The 13,060-nt window shown below is 40.4% G+C and overlaps 1 protein-coding gene across 7 annotated transcripts in view; it reads left to right on the forward strand.

Moving 5' to 3' along the window:
• LOC110026365 (ubiquinone biosynthesis monooxygenase COQ6, mitochondrial) overlaps positions 1 to 13,060 on the forward strand; it is a 66,615-nt gene that overhangs the window by 32,003 nt on the left and 21,552 nt on the right. The window lies entirely within an intron of this gene.

The raw sequence follows: 13,060 nt of genomic DNA on the forward strand, positions 1-13,060 counted from the left end.
TTTTGTTGGGTTGGCGTGAAGGAGCTAAGCCAGCTGCTATTTTCGGCGTGAGGAGAGGGACGAGCCCGAGAGGCTAAGGCTTCGATCGAGACAAGGAGGCGAGGCTTTCGGTGGAGTGAGGACGTGAGCTGAGAGAGGGAGATGCGAAGCAGGCGAGTGGGGGATTCGTTGCCGAGCGGGAGAGGCGGGAGAGGCGAGCGACTGGGAGTCGAGCAAGGGCGAGCGGTGCAGAGGGAGTCGGGCTCGAGAGAGAGAAAGAGGGAGTTCGGTCGAGCGAGGGAGCCGAATCGCGCAGGAGGTCGAGCGAGAGAGAGAGAGCTGGCAAGCGAGGGGAACCGAATCGAGCAGAGGAAGAGGGATCGGGCGGGAGCTTCGCTCGAGAGCGTGAGACGAGCGGGATCGAGCAGAAGAGCTGGGGGAAGGAAGCGAGCGGGAGAATTATCTTAGAGAGAAGGGATATCGAATGTTGCTTTTCGGTGGAGAGGGTGTCAAGTCGTGTCGAGCGCTCGAGGAAGAAGGCAAGCATTCCTTTTAGAATAGGAGTGGGGCCGAATTAATCGAAGTAGCCGTTACGCGAAAACTTTTGCAGGGAATTAATTAGGCGCGGCTTCCATGAGCTGAGGAGACCTAATTGGCAAAACTTAATGCCTAGTTATGCTCAATAATTTTGAAATTAAATGATGAATTTAAAATTTAACACTTTGAAATTCAAAATCAGGTGAGCCGGGGTGATTAGCCCATGTTCAGCCCGACTTGGACATAGATTGAACCTAGGTCGAGCCCGGACTCGCGTCCGTTAATTAAAAAAAACGTACATCAATTTTCATGTTAAATGCTCATGTGTGGAACCATAATAATGTGGGTATTCTTCTTAACTAAAGTCGACGTCCCGGACGCATCCGTGTGGTCTGTTTCGTCATACGGGGTCGTTCAAACATGTTCGCAGACGGTCAGGCTAAAATAAATGTGTCAACTTCATGCGTGGTGTAACGAGTGCGTTGTTGAGTCACAGAGGGTTCACCTAAGGCCGCCTGATCATGTAGAAACTCATTTTTGGTCCTCTGCATGTTAGTCTTCAGTCATTGCAACTAAAAGTTGAGTGCTTGGAACCACTCATGCGAGCCCTTCACAAAAATGAGTCAAGAAGTGGTTTGAATTTCTACGGGAGGTGGGCTCCATTACTAGTCTGCTAAGATGGTCAACAAGGGACTCTGAAGGCTAGATTTTGGGTTCCGGGAGTAGGAAACTACGACCTCACTAAAAATGTGGTAAAAAAATGGACTCCAAATAGATGGGTTGTGCTGAACAAGCACACCGGGCGTATTGGTGTTTACTGAAGTGATCAACACGATCAAAAGAACCATCTAAGTACACCATACTCAGAATGAATCGATCCATAGTCAAAATCAAATTTTGAGTTGGGACTTTCCACTAGGGGATTCCCAATCCAAAGATAAGGGCTTATTGAAGATTTTTAAAAGTTTCTGTTGGGGATGAAAGGCTTTGTTATATGTTTGCGTTGTTTGATTGTTTTGTTGTAATTTGTTTGTCGTGATTTATTTTGATTGTTTGTCTTACAGAGATTGTTATAGTTGTAAGGAGAGTCGTGGTTGTAAGGGGTGTTGAGAAAGGATTAGGATTGAACTTATCCTAAATGTGTGAATATTTTGAGAGAGGATTAGTGTTAAACCTCTCCCAAATGTGCTGAGAAAGAATAGGACTGAGTCTATCCCCAAATGTGCTGAGAACAAATAAGACTGAGCCTATTTCTAATGGGCTGAGAAATAATAGGACTGATCCTATTCCCAAATTTGTTGAGTTTCGAGTGCTGAGAAAGGATTAGGATTATAACTATCCCAAATGTGCTGAGAAAGAATATGACTGGGTCTATCCCCAAATGTGCTGAGAAAGGATGATGATTGAACATATCTCAAATGTGTTGAGTGATGAGTGCTGAGAAAGGATTAGGATTATACCTATCTCAAATGTGTTGAGAAAGGATTAAGATTGAACCTATCCTAAATGTGATGAGTGATGAGTGCTGAGAAAGTATTAGGATTGAACCTATATCAAATGTGTTAAGTGTTGAGTGCTGAGTGCTGAGAAAGGTTTCGGATTATACTTATCCCAAATGTGCAGAGAAAGAATAGGACTAAGTCTATCCTAAATGTGTTGAGTGCTGAGAAAGAATAGGACCAAACCTATCCCAAATGTGCTGAGAAAGGATTAGAATTAAACTTATCCCAAATGTGCTGTGTTGAGAAAGGATTAGGATCCTACCTATCCTCGAATGCTGAGTGCTGAGATTGCTAAAGTGTGGAAGTGCTGAGCCTGCGAAGTGGGAGGAATGACGAAATTTGTAGAAGTCGTGAAGTGGTGGAATTTATGAAATTGTGGTGATTGCGGACTTTTGCAACAATTTTGTGAAATTCACGAGAGTTTATGAGGGCGCGGAGGTGCTGCAGAATTATGCAGATTTGCTGTGACTTGGAGATTGTGAAATTGTAAAATTGTGGAGATTTGTGCAGGTTTGTGAGTGCAGAGATTGTAAAGATTTGTTGTGATTTATGAAGTTTGTAAAATTGTGGAAAATTGTTAAGAAATGTGATTGCAGAGATTTGCAGAGGTTTGTGAGTGCAGAGATTGTAAAGATTTGCTATGATTTATGAAGTTTGTAAAATTTTGGAGAATTTGCAGAGATTGTGAAATTTTGCAAAGGTTTGTAAATGATTTGTTGAGATTGTGAATGCATGGATTTGCGGAGGTTTGTGAGTGCAGAAACTTGCAGAGTTGAGTGTGGAATCTTGTAGAGATTGATGCGAAATTTGTGAAGACGATGAAATTTGTAGAACTTGTGAGTACAGAGATTCGTGGTATGGATGTTGAATTTTGTGTAAATTTTGTGAAATTTGTGGAAATTTATGCAGTTTGGAACGTGTCTGTAGGAAGAAATCAGATTGAGAAAGAGCACGAGGGGATTCATTTCCAACTCAATGGTTGATCGAAGAAATGTCCGTGTGAAAGAGATGCTGTTCCAATAGAACAAACCAACTCTCATTCACACCGGACAAAAAGACAAAAGAAGAGTGTGGTTCTTTGTAGATGGAGCCAGCTAACCTCTTCTGCATGGAAAATAAGAACCAGAGTTCCTGTAGAAAGAAACTTCGTGCCGAGAGAAGTGACGATAGTGATAGGTCAATGAGAGTCAACCTGACAAGATCGAAATGTTGTTTTTAAATTTGATTTTATTTGATATGACATTGAGTTTATTTTTATTTTTGTTGTCTCTTGATGTGGTCTATGTTTATGTTTTGTGAGTTCTCTTTTGTTGCATTTTTGTTAGGATTTGGACTCAGTTCTAGACAAGTATGTCATCGGTGCTTCTAATGACAAGGCTTTGTCTTTAAAACACCATGATATGCAGTGCTTCTTGAGATACCGTCCATTGGATGAAGACATGTTTAAAATTAACTCATTCTTTATGGTACTATCGAAATTATATTCTTTCAAGTACAAATAAAGCTGTGCTACCATTGGTTGGAGGCATGTGTAAAATTAACCCATTCTTTATGGTACTATAGGAATTATATCCTTTCAAGTACACATAAAGATGAACTACCATTGGCTGGAGGCATGTGTCAAATTAACTCATTCTTTATGGTACTATCTGAATTATATTCTTTCAAGTACACATAAATATTTGTTATTTCTAAGGATATCATAGCTTGAAAGGCTGCAACTTTGTAGCTCTGTTCGTAGCAGTCGTCGAATCTTTATCACAGATTTTGTAAAGGTGTTCACACTGTCTTTGAGAAATAATTTTGACACTCTTCGAATTGACGTTGAAGTAGAATTTTCATTAATTTGCTAATAACATAGCCCTTTTACTTTAATTCTTTCTTTGTGAGCCTAAGAAGATTTCAAAATCTCTAATCATGCGATTAAAATATTTTTTATTTCTCAAAGATATTTCTGAGCCCGTTAATGGTCGACCAAATGGCTCAAGATTACTTAGCTTTTTGCAGAGTATAATATCATAGAAATTTTCCTAAGAGAGCTCTTTAAGTTTTATTAATTAGAGGAGAATTCAGACACCAATTTTGGATTATATGTCCACCTCAAGCTTCTTCCCAGGGAGACTATTTTTTTTTCTTTTTTTTTTATTGATTTTTTTATTCTTTTTTTTGCTCCCCTTTTTTTATTGAGAATTACTATATTTGGTGGAGCACACATGTTAAGGATTTTGAATGTCTGAAACCCCCTAAATAATAATTCTCGAGTACTTATGATGAATTATGGGATAGTATAATTCATTCAAAAGTCAAGATCCAGTCACTTGGTCGAAGATTAAAAGACTCGTGATATCGATAGTCAACAACTCGTATTTGGGATCACACTATTTTATTCTGAAATTTACTTAGGACCCAGTCCAAAATCTTTAAAGTGTTGAGTAAGTGTTGGACCCAGTCATTAGGGCATTAATTTGAATTTTTTTTTCAGGTCATGATCTTGTTAAAACATCGGAATATTCATTGAGTTACCCATCTCTTGATTGAACCTTGAACGTCTCAGTAATTTTTTTTTCATTCGATGTAAAACTGTCTGCAGAGAATCAACAACAAAACATTTCTCATTTTAAGTGATATTTCAAATACTGATGAACTCTGGATAATGACAAACTCCTTTTCTTTCTTGTTTTATTGTGGTGGGGAGGGTTGAGATCCACTGATAATGACCTTACATGATAACTCTTCTTTATATCAATGGTGAAAAAAAATATCAAAAGATAGAATCTATTGTCCTTTAATAGGAAAGGGGTTCTAAATTCTGCATGGCAGCCTGTACCAAGGTAGTTGGAATCTGACTTGATATTTTCTTCGAAGGCTTCACCCGAACCGTGTCCCATCCGGCATCAGTTGCGTGGGAGTCAAGAGAACACTGAGATCAATCGAAATCATATTGATAGAACATTTTTCAGGTTCCCGCAGATATTCTTTCGGGATCGTTATGCTCTCATTCTTGAAGTTTTTCTCGAGCCACTTTTTAAAACTAATACAACCCTCTATGGTGTGCCCAAACAATCTGTGATATGGACAATATCTAGGGTAATTATCTTATCGACCTCCTCTGGTTTCTTCGGCTCTGGCAACCTAAACTCGTGCTTCTTGATCAAATTTGTGAGCATCTTCCCCACTGCCTCATCCTTGAAGGAGTAGACTCTGCTCAACCGATCGACCATGTATGAACCTGCCCTCTGTATGTGCGGTAGGTCCCCTGCTGACGCTGTGATCGATGGTACTGCTGATAGTCTTGTTGAGGCTGCTCTACCTGAATTTGCATTGATTGCTTGCCTTTGTCAACTGCTGCCACCGTATCGTACCTCTTCTCGAATGTCTTTACGGGCTCTGACTTGTCAGCTTTCTCTAGGAATCCGAGTTGCTTAGTCTCCTCTTGCAGGCTTGCAGCTTTACTGTGTAGTTTTTCAAAGGCTTTGATGGTAAATTCCTTGTGTAGGAAAGCTACTGGACCATGAATGCTCTCAAGTAAGATCTCAATCGCATTCTGCTCCTGCAATTGTGGCTCACACTTCATACTTAGATTCATCCACCGCAGAATGTATTCCACTAGAGTTTATGTCGGTTTCTGTCGCTCCACCACGAGATCACCAATGATGATATGGTGTAAGCTCCAGCGAATCTCTTGACAAACATGTTCTCCAACTCTGTGAATGTCTTTATGAACCCATTAGGCTGTTCTGCATACCAATTAAAAGCGACTCCAGAGAGACTGCTCACAAACTGGCGGAATAATAATGCTTCGCTAGCCCCCGCGGTGCAGCAGCTTGCTTGAAAGTGTGCAACATGCTGACGAGGGTTCCATGTCCCATTAAATGTTTTGAATGTAGGTGGTACGAAGCCCTTCGGGTATGACACTGCATCGAATTCCTCTAGATATGGTCTACCCTTTGGAGTCAACGCTCCTCCTTTGGATTGGGATAAGGCTTCTCTGACTTGTTGTTCAACCATATGTTTGATGTCCTTTTCTGGTATTGTGTTCTGGGTTGACTCTTTATTTTCATCTGTATTATGAATGATTTTTGGCTGATTTACTTCTGGAAAGGTTGCTCTCGGAGATTGGGGTTGATTCTGAAGTGCGGTTATAACAACCATCATCTCCTCAATCTTTTTCTCCATTCAGATGATGTGTTCATCCCTTTGTCGGATGGCTCTCTGTAGCTCATCATCGGCGTTCTCCTCGGTGGGCGAAGGAGGCGCGATGATGCAGAGGCTTTAGTCTAAATCACTAGGATTTCTGTGAAATCTTCATTCATATGATCCGACAAATCGCATTCTTCATCACTGATGTTCCCTTGTTGTTCTTTTGACAGTTTAGTGATTTCAGCCCTGAGCTTCTCCAATGCGCCTTCAATCAATTTCCCCTTAATGATTTTGAGATCGACTGGGGACTGTTGTTGTACATCTTCTATCAACACTGGCTTTGACACGACCGGAATACTAGAAACTGGGGCATTGGACTTAGCATCCTTTGCGGGGAGACATCCTTTTGATCCTTGTTGCGGCACAATCCAGCTACATTAGGTCTCCACAACCTCTCCTTCGGAAACAAAGTCTCGTTGGCGGCCTCGGCTCTCCGGGATAAGTCGCGGTTCCTAACGCACGGTCCAGATGTGGTAGCAAGCAATCTTTTGTCATTGTGTATCTTTAGAGGTTCTCCTTTTGTGGTGGCAAGCAGTGTCCTTTGACCCAAGCGAAACTGGATCAGTTGGTGCTCCGCGGGCTTCTATGAGGCGGCAGCAGTAACAGTATGGGTAGCAGCGGTATTAGAACGTTCTCTCAGGCGAAGTTTAACGGAAATACAAGATTTTTGTGCCCTTCCTTTTTGGGCAAAATCATGTGACTGACTGGTGGATTCATCTTTTCTCAGAATCTCTGCTCAGACTCGGGGCGATATAGCGCATCCCATTCTTCTTATTATCTCGGCAACGGAGCAACGCTTCTTTCGGGCCAATCTTTCAAAAACCAAGCGAGTCTGTGCAAAAGGCTCAGGTTTCTTTCTCTTCTCTCCCTAGTGGCGAGGCGGTGACGATGTTGCAGCGGCGATCTTATGAGCACTCTCCTCCTCGAGAGCGATAGATAATGGGTGAAACCTGCTTCCTCCAAGAAGAGGTGCGGTCTCAGACAATCCAACTTCCTCCTGCTGAGGAATTTCTTTGGACGAAACATTTTTCAAAGCTTCTGCCCTTTTAGCCTTCAGAATCTTATGGTTGTGGTTCCTCCGTTGAGTCCTGGTAAGTCGACCGGACTTCGAACTAGAGTCAATTTCAAACACAGACAATAATCGGATTTTCTTCGTACAAAATTTTCTTTCCTTTAGACACTAGTGGGGCAGCAGGTGGAGCCACTGTAATCCCGACGGGAGTGACAGTGACGGTCTTCGCAGAAACGAGGGAAGTTGGCTTAATGGGGGCGGTAGTGACCTTCACCCTCTTGAGGGAAGGGAAGTCTTGGCCACAATTCAAGTTGAATTTAGTGTACGGCTCTTGGACATCCGGAGCAGCTACTTTCATTATGATGAACGAGGTCTTGTCGAGTACTGCTTCGAACTCGTCAAATCTAGACCCAAACTTAATCTTGGATCCCACCTGACGGGCATCCCTGTTGGTAGGCAAGTTGCACGAGAAGGTTAACGTTGGGGATGACATCTTTCCTGTCAGTTAAAAAATTGTTGAATGTCAGAGGAGTACTACGTTCTATTTTCGGGTGAAATAACTTAGCTGAAAGCACAAAAATTGACAAAATTGTCTTATGAATTGGGCGTTTCTTTCGAAACTTATCTAAGTGATTTTGACTTGAATTCATTTTTGTTGTTTTCATGTTGTCATTTGTTCAAAATTTGGTCTGGCTCTTTAACTGTGAATTTTTGTTTTGGCATTAAGTTGTGAAGCTTTAATATTATCGAGGAAAGTTTCAAAGACAAAATTTGATGTGACTTGTGAAAAGAACTAGCCGAACTCGGAAGAGAGATGAAGCGATCATGAAGTACATGACCCGGTCTAGAATTGGAAAAGACCCATTTCACATCGGACTCACTTCGACCCTAACCTACCACACCTATTGGGGGTCCACTCCACTAAAACCTATAAATTCTAACCTCCTGCTTAAGGATGGTTAAACAGATGGTCCTGGAATCCAAGAAGAATTGACTATACTCACTCAAGGAAGAAATGAGCATAATATGTCAACGAAAGAACATCAGTCTGGCCCACGAGGGACATGGACACACTGTCAATGTATGAAGACAAAACCTCTTGAACAAAATGGAGATAAGAACTAGTCCTCAGCGGAGTCGCCAGAAATTGTCGGTCAACTTTTTGGAAATTTTGAAAATTGAAAATAATTAAAATAATTTTGAAATTTTATTTAATATAAGAAGTATATAGTTTGGGTTTTGAAAGTAGTATTAAAAATGAGACCAAATGGATCTCCTTTGTGCAATAGTTTGCATAATCGTGTCTGATACCGCGAGTACTACACCCTCCTGAAAGATAAGTATATACCTCAGCGATGTATCCCTCGGTGATAGACTCAATCCTGCAAACTAAGAAATTCGTGACATTTGTTTAGTCTGCGAACCTTTTATGTACGACCGACAAGTTCTTCTATTTAATATAAAAATTGAATAGGGTTTATTTTAATTGGATTCCTAGTTCCCTATAGAGGCAAACTCCTATAGTTAATTACATCTCAAATGACGGGAGTCATTTGAGAAAAATCTCGAAAATGATCAGTGGTTCTAGTATTCAAGAATTCAAAGTTTAGGTTTTCATGGTAGGACGTAGAAAAACAATTGAGAGTAGCTCAAGTGGGAACAATTATTTTCAAGAGTCTAAATGAAGGAAAAGGTAGAGGATGTCATAGATATTGAGGAGAAACCTCAGTGACTTCCCAAACAATCCTAATGTGTGGCTGAGTTTTGGAAACAATATTATTTAAGTGTTCAATCCTGCCAATTTTATTATTTGTGACTTACATTTACATAATATCCGATTATGCAAATAGCACGCAGAGATAAAAGGGTTTAAGTCGTATCACACGACAACCGCAGAACCTAAGGCGAGTTTGGACTTACGCTGCATAACATGATTGTACAAGAGCCTAAAGAGGGTGTGAGGACTTACGTCGCACCGGGCGAGCTACCTCGAAGTCCTATGGGTTGCGCTGTTGTGTTAGGAAGAGATAGTGCCGAAGAAGATCCTCTTGTCGCTCGATCTCAGCTCATCGTCGTGCTGCCCACAAAGTTGGCTCCAAGCTCCTGTTGTAGCGATGACCCGGTGTCAAAGTTTGGTTTTGTTTTGTTTTGGTTTTGGTTTCAGTTCTGGTTTTGCATGCAAAATAAACAAATTGCAGGTAAATAAAATGTACTCGAAAAGTAAAATGCAATAAATTAAAATATTGTAAATAAACTATAAAAGTGCACCTCTGAATCTGCTATTGTTACGTGATTAACATTGCAAATATAGTATAATTTGCAACATATTTAAATAAACTTGCAAGAAAAATAAGTAAAGCGAGAAAACCCAACACGAAAGTTAGAAAAACTAGTCGTAGCAAAATACGAACAGACAAAACAAAATCCGCACTCACATATGAAAGACCAAGACTAGGTATAAGACATTTGTAAAGGTGGGGGCTCAGAGCTGTACTGTATGCTTCCGAACCTTGGGTAAGAGTTACCAACCTGAAAATCTACAGAAGACAGTCTTTAACCTCAATTCAAGTGACTAACCGCTTACCTTTATAAGTTTTACCAAAATTCTTTAATTTTTTATGCAGAAGTTGTTGTTTAGATTTACATGCAAAGTTCACTTTAACAGACAAAATGAAATTTTATTATTATTATTATTATTTTTTAATTTTTTTAAATATTTTGTAAAGTAGTATAGTTCACAAGCTAGTCACTCTAATCGTGCTAGGACTACTGGCGACTTAAGTGCATTGGGGGCAAAAATTTCACAAAGAATTGACAAATAGTATCATCGATCATTTCCTCTCTCTTATTGATGATCTATGACGTAGGAGATGCTATTCTAATAATCTCACTTCGTATCCCTCGTTTAAGCACACATAAACAATGTTGTCATTGCGCTCTCCACTTAGACCCTAGACTTATCCTAGTCCGGTGATCCATATGTGACACATTAACAAATTTCCCCAATTTCCCCAATTGCCAGTAGGATTTTAGTGTAATATCCAAGCTCAAATCCCGGTGCACTGAGTTTCATTATAAGTTAAGTCATTGTGATAATTTCACTGTTTGATTTAATCAAGGAAGTCGTAAACCACTTCTCGGTGCATCCTCATGTATAGTGTCTTAATCAGTTTGTGAATTAGGGTCAAGTGTCTAATTTCATTATTCATTCAAAAATTAGGTAGATGAACGCTCACCTAGGGTGTGCTCATAAAGTCTAGAAAGCCTACACTAAAAAATTAGGTGGATGAACTCTCACATAGGGTGTGCTCCTAAAATCTAGGAAGCACTGAGAATTAGGTAGATGAACTTTCAGCTATGGTATGCTCCTGAAATCTAGGAAACCTGCACTGAGAATTAGGTTGATGGGCTCTCACCTAGGCTGTGCTCCTAAAATCTAGGAAGCCTACACTGAGAATTAGGTAGATGAACTCTCACCTCGGGTGTGCTCCTAAAATCTAAGAAGCCTACATTTTAACTTGTGCTTAAAGTGATTTAAGGTGTTTTACCCTCAATTAAGTGTTTTCCAACTAATCCTCAAATATTTTTAAATGTCTTCCAAGTAATTAAATCAGAAATTCCCCGCCCCCTCTCTTTTTTCTGACTTAACCATTGCAAAAGAAGCAAAACAAAAGAAAAAAAAGCAGGTCGATCCACCCCCAAAACTAGCAAACCAGAAAGGGGGGAAGCAGAAAGTGAATCGATCCTAAAGCGCTTCAATTCTTTCAACAACTGTAATTAAATAGACTCTCCAGAAGAGTGTTCAAGTTTGTTCCAAGACTGTGTTTTGATGGCCTGAAAGTCTTCCAATTCAACATTAAAAAAAAATGAAGCCTAGAAGCCGACAAATAAATTCGTGTTCCAAGACTGTGTTTTGATCGGCCTGAAAGTCTTCCAATTTAACATTAAAAAAAATGAAGCCTAGAAGCCGCCAAATAAACTCGAAAAGCATAGCTCAAAATCCATAAAACGGAACCAAAAAGTGCAGCCCAAAAGTCACTAAACGGAACCAAAATGTACAGCCCACAAGCCACCAAATAGGCCCAAAAAGTGCAGCCCAAAAGTCACTAAACGAAACCAAAAAGTACAGCCCTTAAGCCACCAAACGGACCCAAAAGGTGTAGCCTACAAGCCGCTAAACGAGCCCATAAAACTCACCAAAAACAATCTATAAATTTGGGGCAGCTATAGCTTATTGAATAATCTGTTGATAATCTATGTGCAGTGACTATTACAAATTTTTATTTTTTTGAAAAAGTCAAACTGTTGCCAATAAGCTGTCATCGCACTTAGATATGTGCGGTGTGAAAACGTTATTTTCTGCGTTCTGCCAAAACACAGTTTACCCAAACAGGGTGTGTTTTCAAAAGTCACCGCACCAAATAAGCTGCCCCAAACGGACCCTAAGATTTAGCTTAAGTGAAGGCACACTTATGAAGATTGTTGGAAAATTTTCATATATTCCACCAAATCCTTATGTATCCACCTATTTTACACCTAGAGGCGAAATACATACATATATATATATATTTGCGCATAGCTGTATGATTCCAAGGTATGATGAGTTTACATACCAAACTTTAGGTGTTAGATATGGAAATACTTAAGAATTGAGCGAAGTATATGTAAATTTTCCTAAATAAAAATATGGATTGAATAGTTTCCTTATCTTATGATATATATGTGGAGCTGGTGAAGATGCGTGTCCCGCAACAAGAAACAAAAGAAGCAGTGCCTTTTATTACTTCTATAGCCATCTCCACTCTCGATTTAAACCTATAAGATAGTAGGAATGACGAATACCAAGCAAGAGTTATCACAGGAAACGATTGTGACCTAAACTTCCATTCCAATTCACCAAATTAGCAAGCATTTAATTCCTAAATTTCCACTATACCATGCTTTGGACTCAACATTAATCGAAACCAAATCAATAATCCAAAGAATCAACAAGGTGGAGTCATTCATCATGCAGTTCTACAAATTGTATTAATAAAGACAGATTTATAGAATGCTCACCTGCTCCGTGACAGGATGGTTCTCCGAGGAAGAGTGCGAGAAAGGTGTCTGCAGGCAAGATTGCCTACAATGCTTTGCCGACGAGAGGTTCTACCATATGTGGGGGCGCTGGTTGTGTGAGCTTCCAAGAGGGCGTATGACTTGTGTGAAGGAGCTAGGCCAGCTACTATTTTTGGCGTGAGGAGAGGGAGGAGCCCGAGAGGCTGAGGCTTCGATCGAGATAGGGAGGCGAGGCTTTCGGTGGAGTGAGGATGTGAGCTGAGAGAGGGAGATGCGAAGCAGGCGAGTGGGGGTTTCGGTGCCGAGCGGGAGAGAAGAATTAATCAAAGTAGCCGTTACGCGAAAACTTTGGCGGGGAATTAATTAGGCACGATTTCCATGAGCTGAGGAGACCTAATTGGCAAAACTTAATGCTTAGTTATGCCCAATTATTGTGAAATTAAATGATAGAATTTAAAATTTAAAATTTTAAAATTCAAAACCAGGTGAGTCGGGGTGATTAGCCCATGTTCAGCCTGGCTTGGACACAGATTGAACCTGAGTCGAGTTTGGATTCGCGCTCACTAATTAAAAAAAACGTACATCAGTTTTCGTGTTAAATGCTCGTGTGCGGAACCATAGAAATTTAGGTGTTCTTCTTAGCTAAAGTCGACGTCTCGGATGCATCCGTATGGTCCATTTCGTCATCTGGGGTCATTCAGACAGGTTCGCCGACTATCGGGCTAAAAAAATTGTGTCAACTTCATGCGTGGTGTAGCGAGTGCGTTGCTGA

This window comes from Phalaenopsis equestris, unplaced genomic scaffold, assembly GCF_001263595.1.
Source record: "Phalaenopsis equestris unplaced genomic scaffold, ASM126359v1 Scaffold000369, whole genome shotgun sequence".
Taxonomy (NCBI): Eukaryota; Viridiplantae; Streptophyta; class Magnoliopsida; order Asparagales; family Orchidaceae; genus Phalaenopsis; species Phalaenopsis equestris.